The sequence below is a fragment of the Eucyclogobius newberryi genome, unplaced genomic scaffold (genome assembly GCF_026437365.1).
Source record: "Eucyclogobius newberryi isolate DKJ021-1_F unplaced genomic scaffold, fEucNew1.0.hap1 SCAF_3, whole genome shotgun sequence".
Taxonomy (NCBI): Eukaryota; Metazoa; Chordata; class Actinopteri; order Gobiiformes; family Gobiidae; genus Eucyclogobius; species Eucyclogobius newberryi.
In genome coordinates this window covers 27,058,002-27,074,774 of record NW_027315945.1, presented here as the reverse complement: position 1 = coordinate 27,074,774, position 16,773 = coordinate 27,058,002, and positions in this window count along the sequence as shown.

The window sequence follows — 16,773 nt, the reverse complement described above, 5'->3', positions numbered from 1 at the left end:
CACACATGACATACGTTTTTTTAAAATGTGACAGAGGTAAATCAAAGCGTACATACGTGCTCCTCAGAGACGCGCACTGACTGACCCTCGGCGTGAGCTCTGCAGAATAAACGGCTGCTCCTGAGTCGACTCTAAAACTCTCAACTACATCACAGCAATGTTACACCGACTGATCAAGCAGCTGGTAATATACAAAGCCTAAATAAAAATGCGGAATATTGAAAAGCACAACAAATATAGCCAATTTATAATATGCGCTATTCAACCTAAATGACCGCAGTGCACTACTTTTATGTTATTTTTTTTACAGAAATAGTGGTGGTTGTAAAAGCTTGACTGATTACTATTTGTAAAATGCTCAGTGCAGGGGCAAATTTATTACAGGTGTCCAACTCTTGTCCACCTTTTGTTGCCTGTTGCGCGCTTCGGCCCGGGTCGCTCCCAGTTCATATGATGCAGAGGTTGTTCTTTACGCGCGCCTGTAACTGTAAGCCGCGTCGAACAGATGTCCCCATTCAGTCCTTTCTTCCACACATGGGCTATATTACCATCATGAAATCAAACTCAAAACCTGTCCTTCGCCGCAATAATGACCGCGTTATTCTGGGCCGCTGAGCTCGAACAAAGTGTGTTCAATATTGCGTGCTCCGAAATCAGTCACTGCCTGGAGAACTCCTGAGAGGACTCATGATTTACAACATCTATTTTTAATTCAGGCTTTTTAAAAAGAACTCAAGAGTGCATACATTTCTTTGTGTTTTTTTTCCTAATATGCAAAATAAAAAGCAGTGAAATATTTCAACTCTCAATATTTATGTGAGGGAACAAAATCATTTAATGTCACTACAACATTATTGATAAAAGTAGAGCACTGATCATGGTCTGTATGTTTTCAAAGCCATTCACTGGGAGGATGGAGAGAGCAGATGTCCGTCTGAGCAAAGAGCTGCCAAGTGAGTCCGGAGCGGAGCCACCACAGACACAAGGGCCCAACTGGTGTGACAAAAGATGTGCAGGAAGCCCCTCTTCGCCTGGGTGAGCCACACAGAGGGTCGGCCGGCCTGCCAGCCCGCAGGGACCCTGTCTGCTGCAGCCACACACCCATGTGTTACTGGCTTCAACTCACAGTATGAAAAACACCCACATTCACACAAACACAAACGCATATGTAGGAATGTGAAAATCAGAACTCGTCCAAATCACTCCTATAAAAAATATTTGTGATTTAAATACAGACAGCTACATTCACTGTCGGACAACATTACAAACAGAACTATTATTGTCCTATTATTAACCTTTTGACAAGTGTCAGGGAAAGAGGGGCTAAACAAATCTGTCTATTTTGAAAACATGACTTGCCAGTGTTGTTGCTCCCGAAACGGAGGTGTTGGTGGTGCGATGCTCTGTGTCTCGAGGTCATTGGAAGTGGGTGAAGAGGCCCTGACTCCGTTCCAAGCACAGGTGTGCAGCACGGACAGCGCTCAAGGGGTTCACTCAGCCATAAACAATGATATAAATGTCTGGCAAATAAAATGGCTAGTTAACAATCTTTTGACTGCTCTAACCTCTGAGCTTTTGTCGCGTATCGATCAGCCAGCTGTTCCCGGCTTTGTGCGGGAGGATGGGTGCCTCCGTTTCCTCTGGGAATGAAAGGGACAAAACGTTCCTAAGTTTCCCTTTCTTTTTAAGTCAACTATAAAACAAAAAGCAAAACATGTTTGTCAAGCAATTAAATATTTACAATTGCATAAAGTAGCTGGTATAATGTGGCTTTGTTATTAACATATGCATGCTGTTGGTTATTGTAGAAACAGTGTAAATGGTTATTTGGAGGGGCTTAATTTGCCTGCTGTATTAGGATAATAGTATGGTAAATGACAGATATCTTGAGAATTGCAGTGCATGTCAAATGATGTGCTCATAGTTACAGCAGCACCTGTCAGTCAAACTACATAGGGATCGTCTTGTCTCTTTGTCTCTTTCAGCTGCACATTTTACCATCACATTTTATCTGCAACACCAGCTTTTATGTCGAGTGTTGTCCATCTGTTCCCATAAAAAATGAGTTTGATCACAGATTTATTCATTTATTTGCCAGTTGGTGTTGTAATCACTGTTTCCCTGGCCACTTGTTTGCCGCTCTGCACTGTTAGATTACAGTTTTTGATGATAAACTCCAATACAGTGTATTTTGGATCCATTTGGCACAACTGCTTCATCTGCGGGCCATGAGGTCTTCTTATTGACTTTCAGCGGGCCCAACGTTGCACTTTGTCAGCATGAGCGGCGGGCGCGGAGACAGGCGGGCGAGGCAGTCATACAAAGTGAAGTACTTAGGATTAGCCCTGACTCTTCAAGTTTCAGTAATTATCCTCCCAGTGGCATTCTTGTTGGATAATAATGGAAGTCCGGGTGTATGCCTGTCACCTCTCAAGTGTGGGTGGAGGAAGCAGGCGAGAGGCGCAAGACATAGACATGTTTGCTCTTCTTGTTATGTCATCCCTGAAGCACTAGACTAAGACACACTGGCTCTGAAGTGGGACTGATATTTTTCATGTGTCTAACATGTGCCACACTTGGATTCTGTTCACTGTGGATGTGATAATGAAACATGTTCTCAGAGGTGATAATGTGCTTTAAGATCCAGCGTAATTACAAAGTGTCTGAAGTGTGTTTTCATAAACAAATCTGTTAGAACATACTTGGATTGTTTGTTTGTGCACTGACTGCAGCTGATTGCTGCTGATTATATTTTTGAGCACAAATCTCTTTTCTCCTGTTTGTGTAAAACCTTTGTTTTGTCTCGTACAACTTTTGTAAGTTTTCTTCAAGTTTTCTCCAGTTGTAAAGATGCTGAGGCCCTGCTATCTTTTCAAAGACAACACAATGTTTTAATTAAGAGGTGGTCCGATTTCCCAGTGGAGAGTCTGTCGTTTTCCATTTACTTAGTTTATCATATAATAAAGAGGTTGCCTTGTCCTTCTATATACAATTGGTTTTAATCAGCCTGCAGGCCTTTCATGACTGATAATTTATGCTAAATTGACAAGGGTGGAGGATATCACTGAAAATCATTATGACAGGGTTCAGGTCACTGCCTGTCAACAGCCTGTTTTGTTCTGTCCATCTCACTCTTGTCTAACTACTGAATTTCTAACATGGCAATTGATAAGGAAGAATTACATTTTTGCCCTTTAAGACAGCCCTACAATTCAATTCAAAATATGTATAAAATGAAACAATGACCGTATTATTGTATAGAAAACAGTGCTTTGCATGTCAAACTACACCACATTCATATAAATAAATATATTTAGAAAAGTATTATGCAGAATAATATATTGCTGTTTTAATGAGGTGTCAAATGCTGTTAATTGGAAATAGTTTGATAAACACTTATTTATAGTTGATGTAAAAATTCCTGCAAAGCCACATCAACAAAATGATTAAAAGTATAACTGATTATATCTAGAAAGTTAAAAAAGCCTATGTGTTATTTCTGCTGTACAGACCAATAATGCTTCACCAACAGAAAACAGAACATTTTGCTAATTATTTATCATTCACCCCATATAATGTAACGTAATGTACCATTGTGAATTATGATCAGTGGATTTGCTGCTGCCCTTTGCTCCTTAGAATAATATGTAAAGATTAGACTTTTGCACAGTACTTCAAATAAAGCATAATATACCCAAGGTTTAAAATGAACCCAGGTGTGTTTTGACTTTGCTGGTTTAAAGTGGGCCTTGTTAGTGTGAAAGTACAAACAGTGATTTGAAGTCTAGGTGCGTGTGTGTCTGTGCGTGTGTTTGTGTGTGAGTGTGTGTGTGTTTGTCCATGCTTATGTGTGTGTGTGTGTGTGCGTGTGTGTGTGTGTGTCTGTGCGTGTGTTTGTGTGTGAGTGTGTGTGTGTTTGTCCGTGCGTATGTGTGTGTGTGCGTGTGTGTGTGCGTGTGTGTGTGTGTGTGTGTCCGTGCGTATGTGTATGTGTGTGTGTGTGTGTGCGTGTGTGCGTGTGCGCGTGTGCGCGTGTGTGCGTGTGCGTATGTGTGTGCGTGTGTGCGTGTGCGTGTGTGCGTATGTGTGTGTGTGTGCGTGTGCGTGTGTGTGTGTGCGTGTGAGAGAGAGGAGGGGGGTTGTTGCGGATGAGCCTTAGGAGGAAGCCTGGGACACTCTTTGCGCCTTGCAATTTAATCACTGTATACCCAGGGAAGTATTGACAGTTGTCCTGTGGAAGCTATTAAAGTTGCTGTCCAAGGTTAAATGAAATTGCAGTTTATCAAGGCAGCATTGAGAAAATAAGGGAATCTGCTCATGGCTGTTGATTAATGTGGAGCGTGATCAACACAAGGGGTTCATTAAGCTATACATCACCAGGGTAATTTAACATGTCATCGCACCTGCTGTCGCTTCCCTCCGCTCTGCGCCTGTGGATGTCGGGTCTGCAACCTCATATTCTGGGACAGGCTGCGACTTGTAACATCATGCTGTTGTTGTGTTGTTTGTGTTGTCTTTCATTGTTGAACAGCGAGCTATTAGAATATTGTTAGAATCCCCACGGCAGTGTTATAAATAGTGTCTTTACACAGAGGTGGAATCTGTTCTAACGTAGTCAATATTCAAATCAAATTACAAAACTAAAAGTGAATGCAATATGTTTTGTGATTACTATACTACTACTGCTACTACCACTACTAGTACTATTAGATACTGCTACATATATTACAGGACAACTACAAATGCACTATTGGTACTACTAAGATAATATATGATTTTTCCACAGTGGGGAAATTTCAGGGTTGCAGCACACAGTTTGAAAATACGGCAAGAGATTAGAAATATGCAAATAACCATAGTCACAGCGTTGTAGCCGTATATTTCTGATCGCATATATTATGTCTAGTGAGTTCAAGAACAGCAGTTTGTGTTTCTGCACTATTGTAACACTGGAACCTCCCCTCTGTGGGACAAATACAGGTTCTCTTACCACTACTAACTACTACTAACTACTAACTACTACTAACTACTAACTACTACCTTGTATTAATAATATTCAAATTTTACAGCTATTTAACTGATATTATTAGCCCTACTTTTACTGATATATCTTGGTGTTGCAGTCGCTACTTCTTACTGTACTGCTTCTACTAATATTATATTCTTTAATATTGTTACTACATACCAAGTTCCTAAAATACTCTTATTCAGACCCCTACTTGAACTAGGGGGGAAAGTAATGTATAATTGATTTAACAAAAGTATAAAACAAAGTTCATTCAACTATAGGCCAACATTGTCAACTCTAGAATTTGTGATTGTGCCTGATCTTTCTGTAAAACTTCTGCGCTCAAACGGGCTGCACTATGTTTCAAATGTAGTTAAAATCAGGACAAATCAAAGTCTAACGAGGCCTTTTGTGTGTATTGATTCCCAGCCCAGCCGCTCATCTCATCAGAGGAGGCTGCAGCTGACGAGCGTCCACAGAGCTATGCTAATCAGAGCCGCGGTGCAGTTTTTCTGGTGGATTGGTTTACTGGAGGATAATTGATGGTGCTTGAGGGACAGGCGTGAGTCGGACATGAATCACAGGGCGACGTGGCTCGTGATAAGGAGCTGAAAGTCGCGTGTAATTAAGCCGGGCACTAGAGACCAATTGTTTGTGGAATGATTTGGTCGGGGCTAATTGACACTAATTGTTTAATCAGATTTTCTTTCCCTCCGTACTCAGAACGCGTTCCTCTGACACTTCACTCACATCGTGCTCTTCGTGCGGGATTCCTAAAGAGGTCCGACACGGTGTATTATATCTCTTATGACAACTCAAAAGGTTTCAAAGATTCAAGTAGTTTTACTTTCCGAGTACTTTTTCTGGAAGTACTTTACGTCCCGTCATTTTAAAGATTGTAGGAGAGTCAAGTTTGTAACTGCAGCATTAGAAGTTGTTGTTGTGTGTTTTTTGTGTGTGTTTGCAAATCATTTCCTCAGTTACGGTACATCTGAAGTACTTTTTTAAATGTATTATTATAAAAAAAAATACCTCCAATTAGATGTTGCAAGGATAAAGTATTAGGCTGATACAAACAATTTAATTAAATGTACAACAATGGACTTTCAGCTCTAATAACTCTAATAGATGTGCATTTGTGAGGAGTGAGATCATGCCTGTATTTCCATATGAAGTGGCTCTGATTGATTTTGTGTGTGCAGTAACCACAGTCTGTCCTAACAGCAGTGGTGTTGATAAGCTGTGAACTCTGCAGATTTATGACACTTGGAGCGGGTCATAAATTAGCACAGTAAGACCCAAGACCCTCCCACGTCAGCTACTGGAACTGTCCTACTTAGAGCACTTCTGTACGGCCGTGTAAACAACATGGGGACGCTTCATTTGGATGACTTGTTAATCATTTATCTATATCGTATTAAACTGGGTCAAAATAACTAGGCTTTATACTACAGTGGCAATAGAAATATTATTGTCATTATTATTCTGTGGTTCTAGAAAATGTTTAATAAATATATTCCCCTTTTTCCAAATGTATGCATATGTTTTCATGGCTCATTATCAGCAATTTAAACTTTCAATGGATTCAAAGAGTTTAACTCGCTGCCCCGACATCATGCGGTGACATGTTGATTCAAAAGCAAAGTTTCAATAATTTAATTCATAATTTCTCATGTAGCTGTGCGTTTCTCAATTAGCAGTTGGTATATGCGAGCAAATAATTACATTGGCAGAGCTCTTAATGGCAGTAGTACATCATTAACGCTCATCGTCACAAAGAAATATTACGAGTATCGGCAGCTGCGCACACGGCAAGCTGTTTAGTAAGATTAAATGAGGAAGCGGAGCAAATAATTAGAGACAAGACTTTGTATTAGATCTGATTAAATCCAGCGGGTTTGAGTAACGACCCAGTGATGGGAGGAGCCCAGCATACGAACATGAGATCTAACATCATTACATTTAATGGCAATTAAACATGTAGCTTTTTTAATTAACACAAACTATGATGGGAAATTAATGGTTATTACTCAGGGGCCAGCCAAGGGGAATGCTGGACCTTCCCTCTTATAGAAAAGTATAATGCAATCTGTGTGGATAATCGAGTTAGTGTTTTAACGACCAATGTTGACCTAGACTTCTGTGATTTATATTGATATCATAATGTCATAACTTGTACTTGTATGTACTACTTTGGCTATTTGAATTTGAGCACACAACAGTGATGATACTTCTTTTATTTTTGTATTTTTACTACTGTGTGAAGTACTTTGTGACTATATGTCTTTGAAAAGTGCTGTACAAATAAAGTTTACTTACTTTTTTAATTCAAAATAATTGAGTTCAAACTTCTCCCCATTATATTGGCAAAAGATGTATACCTGGCTTAATAGAAATAAATTATTATCATTGTTACAAAAACGGATATAGAAATTCAAATTAAATTAGGTGTTACACTTATTATATTATACATATTTGTATCATTAATTTATTGATAAAATATCTTCAATGGAATTTGAATAAGAGTTTATTAGCTCTGACAACTTTGTGTTCAATTTTTTATTACCATTTATTGGCGTACACATAAAAGTAGTTCATTAGTGATCACTGGTATCAATAAGTGATGCACTTTGACCCCAAACCGAAGAAACCAAATGCTTAATGCCATTGTATTTACATTTAACGCATTATCCCCGTTCCAATTAGCATTTATCTTGTTGGTGTGGCTTCCCAATGAAGTTTGTGATTTATCGCAAACGGCTGCCCTTACTTTGTGCTAATAATTGGATGCTATTGAAAGGATGAGTTTCATTGATTTTGCAGATGACTGGGAGCATTACTGGCCCAGACCAAAGATTGTCAGCAAGGTCTGTGTTGGGCCCTGTGGGATCGATGCTGCTGAATCTTCCCCTCTAGTTTTTTATTTACTCGTGTCTCCATTGATTGAAACGTGCAATAGTTCAGGGGCCTATTATCACACACTGATGCTGGGTTCTCTGTCCGCCACATTGGGAAAGCCGCCTGTGTTCGGGGGCAATATCTCACTCGGCCTCAGAATCCCATCGTTCCCTTTCTAACTAATGAGTAAAGAGTATTGGTATGACCTGTAAACATCAATCATGGAGGAAGAGGGAGACAATGACTAACTGCGCCGGAGAAGCCGGCTCAAAATGAAATGAAAGTGTACAATAAAAACACATCCAGCAGCGTGTGGCGTTTGGAAAAGCTACAAATAATGCAGGAGATGAAGTCGGTCAATCATCAGAGACATTAAAGGCAAATTGTCTCAAACATGAGCAAAAAGGAAAACTCATTTTTTAAAATTCAACTGACAAAACTTCTTCTTGAAAAATGACAGTTGTAGGATATTTCCTTTTCCTTTTATTCAGGTAAAGGTATTTTTGTACCTGTACCTGCAGTGACTTTTCCTCACTTTTGATAAATGTTTTTCACAATTACTGTCAAGACATGTTTTACATTTAATACAATAGTCACAAGTTTAGGTTCTAATGGTAAAGTTCAATTCCATATAGTTTTTTTCCCCAAATTCAGACAACTTTTATTAGTACCACATTCAGGAAATATCAGTGTTGCAAAAGTGTAATTTAAAAAAAAATATAAAATAAAATATAGCTAAATAAGGATTGAAAATTGACATATTACAAATAAACACCTTTAGCTAAAATATCAAATAAAACTAGTGCATTAGATCTGTTACTACAAGTCTTTATCAAATATCATGCACACTGATTAAATCCTCGAAATGACAACGACAGAAACATCAGTTCTATGAAAACCGTGGTATTTTCATTCAATCTATTTAGAATTAAACTTCTCTCAAACAAACAGCCTGAACTATTCACTCTGCAGTGGCTGTCTGGCTCAATTGTTTCTCCAATACAACATGAGAATCGCTCCACGTAAGTGGCCTATCCTGCGTTGACTTTCCTTATTTCCTGACAGGCAACAGAAAGGTCAGCCTATGGGCTCCTGGTGGGACAGGCTGATTGAATGTAATCAGTATGTACTTGTTATTCTGAGTGCCCGGCCTGTCTTTTATTTGCTGGGCTCGGAGTTAATTTCCCTGGTGACCTTTGTGTAATAAAACAGTATTATCTGTTTCTAGAGCCACAACAAGGAAACAAATTAGCTTTCCTCAGCAGCGTTTTGTCACCGGCCACATCAGTTATAAGTTTATTTACTTTAATTAGATTAGTGCAGTAAAGGCATCGCGCGGCTGCATCATCTCTTGTCTCCTGCCATTATCTGATTGTCTTGCGCTGTCAATTGAACAAAGGATTTAATCATTGTTCGGACAAGAAGACATCTGCATTTGCACAGGATTTAGCCAGGGCCCTTCTGAGAGGGAAGAGTTTAAACTTACACAGAAATGCATTCAAGTTTGGTTTGACACACTTCTGCCAAGGCCTGTGTTTCGTTCAGGGATGAAAGTGTTTGTTGGTCAGTTAGGTCGCTTTAAAAAAATGTTTCCTTGTGTGTTATTTGATCATATGACCATTAGTGCTGTCACGGTAACACATTTCGACAAGCACAAGCAATAATATGGAAAACAATTTATACACTGACAGAATAAATTTAAAGCCGGATAATTGGCTAAACCCTTTTCGAAATGTACAATATTTTTTTAAATATATAAAAAACACTTTGTACTTTGTTCCCTACCCCTTTAGTATCTATAATTAGAAGCTGCTTATTCAACACACTACAGCTCAAATCTTATCGTACTACTAAAAATGAGAAAAATATTTAACCACAATAAATATTTGGCCCCAAAAGATATTGTTCTAGCTATCATTTATTTTATTATTGTATAGTTCGGTATAATAAAGATTGTGATGGGACCAATGACCATAAAGCACAACAAGTGTATTTTATTCATACCATACCATCATTGTGCAAAAACAAAATCCTAAAAAAATTACCACATTTTCACAGTAATGATCTGTTCTCTTATCTGTAAACATGAATGTTGAACCAGACTGTGATGGCTTATTCTTGTTGTTCTGTTGTTGTTGTTGTTGTTGTTGTTGTTGTTGTTCTGTTGTTGTTGTTGTTGTTGTTGAATTTCACACACAAATTAAGAGTGCACAGACCTCTCAGAGGAAATAATCAAGCAGCTGATTTCTCACACGTTTGCACGAACATATGTCACCTGATACCCAGGAATTCCTCTAATCCGGACCTCAGCGGGAGAGACGCCCTACCTTTAAACCAGATCTCTTTTTGTTATAAGTGCGTTAAACATGCTCCATTAAACGCAAAGCTTATTTAGGAAAAATAGGACGATTTGTGCAATGTAAGAAAAGTCGAGCTTATTATTATAAGCAAGTTATAGTTAATTTGGAAGAGCAACCTACTCAAAAAGTTAGAATAATTGGAAAACTGGTGCAGCTTAAAGAGTTGCAACAATTTTCTTTATTTGGAAATTGTTTTGAAATAATTCACATAAAATATGGGTCACTAGCTGCCGTAGAACTTTTAGAAACAGATATGGCCCCAGCACATCGCAATTTCTTTTAATTATTTACTTTTGTGGACAAAATCAAGTTTGTAAGATTTGCAAAAAACACATTGTAGTTTATTTTTACTTTTCCCCAATTAGGTTTGTATTGTATATTCCCATTCAAGTTGCATAATGGCACCAAACTCACTACCATATGTCGCTTTTAATGAATGTATTCTTAAAAAGTCTTGGTCCTAATTTGATTTCTGGCCCTGGGATTCTTATAAACAACACTTCCATTCACACGTGTATTCACCATTGAAGCATATCCTATAGGCAGCGAGATGTTGCAGTTTGGACTAAAAAAGGTGAATGTGTGAGCAGAAGCTGTGCACTGTGCTGAGGAGGCCGCCACTGAATGCAATGCTTTACTGACCCGAGGAATCTCTTTTATTACAGGGTTTTTGTGCTCTGTCCCTGCGCCGCTCCGTCAGCCCATTCAGACCCAGTGGCAGGCACCTACATTATATCCTGGATAGGCAGGACATTCATGCCTTTTTAACCCATTGTCCTTCCCCCCGGGGTGAGGGCCCAGAGCTGGATGTGAGAACCCCAGGCCGGGCATTGTGCTCGCCTCTCCGCTCTTCACACACCCGGCGGGGGACTTCCTTTCTGGTGTCACCGAAACCTGTGTGGTGTAATCCGCCGCTCCCCGCTGGGCAGGATGGGAAGGTTATTAAAAGTGCCTCTCTAATGTCTCGTTAATAAATCGCTTCCATTTTCCGCTTCATTTCTAAGTAATCGCGTTGGGAGTGTGGACGGAAAGGAATGCGCACCCGGGCTTCCATGTTTTCCGAGTATCAAAGTAGCATAAAAATTAGCATTTCGTTTTTTATTGTTGAGCTCCGTGTATCTCCGCCACACCAGTACAGATCCATTAGAGGTTTGAGCGTCACATTAAAAGCTATGGACTTGGAGTCAGCGTACAAGGTGTTGACGCTGCTGTTGATTGCTGCCACAAGTGATTTTTAAACGTACACGGGCCAAAGTGGATGTTCAGGGTTAATGGTGTCTTATGGTGACCTGCAGGAGGCCGCTTTAGCTCTCCTCAGGGGGGTATGTCTATAAAGAGGCAGAGGTTATGTGAGTGAGGGAGCAAAGGGGACCACAGCGGGCGATCACAGCCGCTCTCATGATGCGTTAAGGACCTGGAGCCCTTCTGATGGCCACAGTGGGACCAGGGCCGGGGTTAGAGATGCTGCTCTACTGCTGAGATAATCCCATTAACTGTGGCTGCTGTGGCACTGGCTCCGGGTCTGTCCCGGCCTGTGCGCGTGACCCCACAAGACATTAGCTGGCCCCAGAGGTCAAAGGGGACTGCAAATTAAAATACACGTGAATCATTTATCAAATATGAGTGCTGTGGCTGCGCTCAGGAAACACTTTGTGTGAGTAATCGCCTGTCATGTCTCGCAATGCACCAATCAAGCGTCAGCGTTGGACACTGCTGCATATTTACTAACCCATGTCCCAGCAAAGCAACAGTGGAAAGCATCTTATTCATGACAACACTTAAAAGATATTCATCTAATCTTCTGTCTTTTCTCTCTTTTCTGATGTTGCGATCATTAGTATGCAATGGTTTTCATATTTGTCTTAAGTATGTGTAATTCTCTACACTTTACACTCTTACACTCAGAGTACAGGGTTTTGTGGTTTATTGTGTTTTGTATGACTATTCTTACATTCTTACACTTAGACTTGTTAAGTAAAGCCTAATAAATTCATGAATAAATTCAGTTTGTGTTTGAAAAATATCTGAAACGTTAATGTAATTTTAGTATTAGAGAAAAAAGGTCGTTTTAAATTGTGCTTTATATGTAATAGTATGTTGCCTCGTTATCTGAATACTAAACAAGACAATTAGAATGTTGTGCAATTAGTTCTATTCTCTGATCTGATATGTACATTTCCCTCATTAGTTGAATCCAAATAATCACAAAGAACAAATAGTCACACACGGCACAGCTTTTCTCGCGGTTCGTGCTTTGCTAATTGCCGTCCATTATCACGTGTCCATTATCTGGAACCGCACACATTAGCTTACCTTCTACCTTTAGCTGCACGAAATATGTATTGACATATTGGACACACGTTAAGTCGGCCTTGTTGCAAAGATGGTGGCGATAAGTGCTGCAGTTATGGAGAACAAAAAGCATGCGATGATGAAAAGTAAAAACTGCGTTAAGGGTCAGGCATCAATGGGAGTAAAGAGGGTATTTATTTTGGTCAATATTGAATTGAGTACAAAGCTTTTAGGTAATTGCGGGTAATGTGTGCACTCTGGGGCTATAATCTCAAATGTGGCAGAAGCAACATGCATTTTTTTTTACTTTATTACACAACACAACAATCAATATTTCCATGTCATATACGTTTTGTCATATCAGTAATATTAGGAATCACTGGATGAGCACAGACCTCTACCAGGAAAGATGTCCGATCTTACAACGGCTTAAACCTAAGGACAAAGACTAAAATATATTAAGCGGTAAATACTCACAATACATAAGAAAATCATCATCATTTTTAATCAAAACTTAACAAAAAATACTTCAAACAACCTTTTCACCACTGTGTATTATAGGGATGTTTGGTTAAAAGTAAGAAAACCCAGAATTTTAATAATAATATTATGAGTTATTAGCTAATTCAAAGTTGTATTTTGCTTGATTCATGTATGTTTGAATAACCTTGTTTCCCCCTGTCCCGACTCACCTCTGTACGTGCTCGCGATTATTCAAAAGACAGACATTCAGACATTCAAACATCTCTCAGCCATTTTTCATCCGTCAAAAAGGCAAATAGAAAATCTGCTGCTTGCTAAAGAGAAATGCAGTTCTGCAGTTTTGAACAGAACTATGTGGACCCGTTTCTGCTTTGATGCTTTTTTCCATCAACATTTTGGTTCAAATTATAATCTACGTTTTTAATACTAAATACAATCATCTCTAAGGTGAAAAAGCAGTGGTTTCTTTCCATATGACACCCCTGTGTGAACCGTGGACAGTATAGATTTGTTAGTGTCCTCTTGACTTGACAGCTGGGACTATCCATATTTAAAAGTGCACATCTAATTATTTGACTGTATCTGATGCAGAGAAGACAAATATTCCCTGTTATTGGTTTTTGGAACAATATGGTGAGTGAGCGTATCGATCCGACCGGAGTCTCGTGGCGTTTGTCAATAACTGTAGATGAATCTAATTATGGTTCGTCCGTGTCTCCTCAGTTAACTGTCAGCACGGGAGCCCTTAGTCTCTTTGAGCAGGCCATAACACGCACACGCACACAGAGCTATCACAACATTAGGACAGTTGGCTTAGACTCCCACCTACTCCCACCTACTCCAGTAAAGCCATGACGAAGTACAGGCAGCTGTGATGGGCCCGGGTAATGCACTGTCTTCATTTAGGTAATTACACGCTGTCGTCTTCAACACAACTGTAGTTTCTGTACTGTTGTGTAAGGAGCTACAATACGGCACAGTCTGAGAGGGCTTTTACCGCTGTTAAGTTCATATGCAATGGGAATAATGCTGTTTTATCATCTCAAACAGTAAAAAAAGCTACTTGTTGTTTTTCCTTTTTGTACCTTGTTCCTTGTTGGTTATTCCTAGACTAATATCATTCATTCAGCCACAAATGCATGATTTATTTTAGATTGATTAAATTGCGGTCACCACGTTTGACTTTAGAGATCGACCAATATGTTTTTTTCCATGGCCGATTGTTTAGAAACTAGAGAAACTGATTGCCGACCAGCTCTGCCAATATGTAGGCTCAATTCTGAGCATTTTTCGCAAATTGTGTAATTTTAATTTCCCACAAACTCATCCACTTCTAAGAAAGCTCTAAAGTGTTAGAATAACGTTTCATTTGTATTTTTTAGGCAACAAGTTCCTCAGACAAAATGTTGTTCTGCGCCTCAGAATTAAGGCCAATAGCTGAAAAAAAGCCTGATATATTGCTTGGGTTCTATATAAGGCTATTGCCAAGCTATTTTTTCTTAAACTGTCTATTATATATATATAGCATTGTTGTTGTTTTTTAACACATATAATCATTCTTTACAATGGCCATATCACATTTATATTCTCTTGGAAAATACTCCAAATTGTCTAAATATTTCTGTAAAAATAGATCAAATGAAACATCTTTAATGGTAACAGACATAGTGTAACCTCTTCCCATGTAACCATCACTAACCCCTGGCAATATTTGTTTTCTGTGGCTCTAGACATCCTCCTGTGAACAAACAAGCCTTACCCATCATCCCCCTCTCTCTCTCTCCCCTTCATCACCCTCTGCACTCTCCGTCTGTGTGTTTGTGTGTGTGTATGTGTTTGTGTGTGTGTATATGTGTGTGTGTGTGTGTGTGTGTGTGTGTGTAACCGTTTAGGGACTCCCTGTCTTCGCAGGTTTTCCAGCGAAAGTCATTTGAGCTTGAAGTCTGTGTGTGGGGGGCGACTGCAGCACTTCATCAAGGGTGAAGAGTCCCAGCTATCACACATGTATCAGTGGGTCTGATAAAGCCCTTGGCCCAGGTCCCTGCACGGCAACATCCCATCATAAATAAAGGCAACAGAAAAGAGGCCTTTGTCACTGTTTATCTGCTCGGCTTTTCTCCCGCGCCCTTGATTTCCTCTTCAGAAAATTGATGCACCCTTAAATTGAAGCGAGAGTGTGACGGGTAATGGTTAGTCTGATAACTGCTCCGATTTCATCAGCTGCGTTTTTCTTTTTTATTTGTGTGCAATTGTTGGAACTTTGAGCTAGATTACTTGTCATCTACTGCATCAGATAAAAATGCAGAGTTTATGGTAGATATGGGTAAGACTGAGGTAGAAGCAGATTGGAAGAAAAATATTGTAAATATTGTTATAATGTTGAAAAAGACAGAAAGAAGGTGCAAATTTAGATTTTTCTGATAAAGTGGTGGAATCGAAACATGATTGAGACATGATTGAGACATGTATGTATGATTTGTACAGAACGCTATGTCAAGTGCTAGATGTAAAAACAAACCATTTTGATTTCAGTATGTGTTCAGTATGTATTCAGGATGTATTCAGTAGTAGTAACAGAAGTAGCTGCTGTGCAATTACTCAAATGTATAAGCAAGGATTTATTTATTCAATTACAAAATTGTAATGGAAAATACAACTTCTGTTCAGAATGATGCACACTTACTTTGCCCCTCAAAACTGCAGCATGACCACTTTTCTAATCTACACTGTCACAAAACATTACAAATACATTTTCTTAGGTTTATACTTTTTCTACAGATACATTTTGGACATTATAGAAATATTCGTCTAATCCAAGGCCAAATGGGAGAACATCTTTACAAGTTTATTGTAAATTTAGTATAAGTATAATTTACACTTTGATGTACCAATAGTAAGATCACAGATACTCTGTATTTGTATCTGTCATTGACTATTTGTCAACCCAAGTCTTTAAAAGTCCACTCTGCCTCAGCCCCATAAGAGAGGGGGAGATCAGTAGAGCTGAAATCTTTGGCAGATGCATGGCTGCAATTTTTCTCAGCGATTATAGCATTATGGACACTCGGTTAGAGTTACATAAAACATGAATATTTTTGACTGCGAGATTTTCCTGACGAGAGAAACAGCTGTGCGGGCCTTACAATGCATTAAGTATTTGGTCCCTTTTAGATGGTGAAATTGTGCATGAAATGTTGCTGGCGCGGGCTTCTCTCGAGCTGGACTGATTAGGCAACATCTGTTACATTGGGAGAAATCCGTGTCGTTCCTAATTAGCTGTCAGGCTGGGGCTACGTTGTGCCTGATGGTGCGGGTGCTGCCACAGGTTCCTCTCCTCGTCCCGTCACCTGCTCTCCCCCCTCCCCCTTTCCTCTCGCCCCCCTCGTCCCACACACACTCATCAGCTGTAATTAGAGGGCAGCAGCGTCCACACAAAAGACTGAACCCGGAGCCAGCCCATAGAGCCCATCTGTTAGAAGGACCAATAACTTTCTTCCACTCACTGTGCAATGCCCCAGTCTTTCTATTACTTTTACATACACACAAGCTTCCACACTTTTTGTCATTCTAACATGAAGGGAAATCGCTATCTGTGCTTAAATGATGAAAAATTCTACAGTCCCTTTTGTAGACGGACTGTGAATACATATTGACAAATGCGGTGTTAAAGCAATGATACTTAAATGCTAAAATCAATAGAGACAAATGAACTGTGGGACAGGGATCTACTAA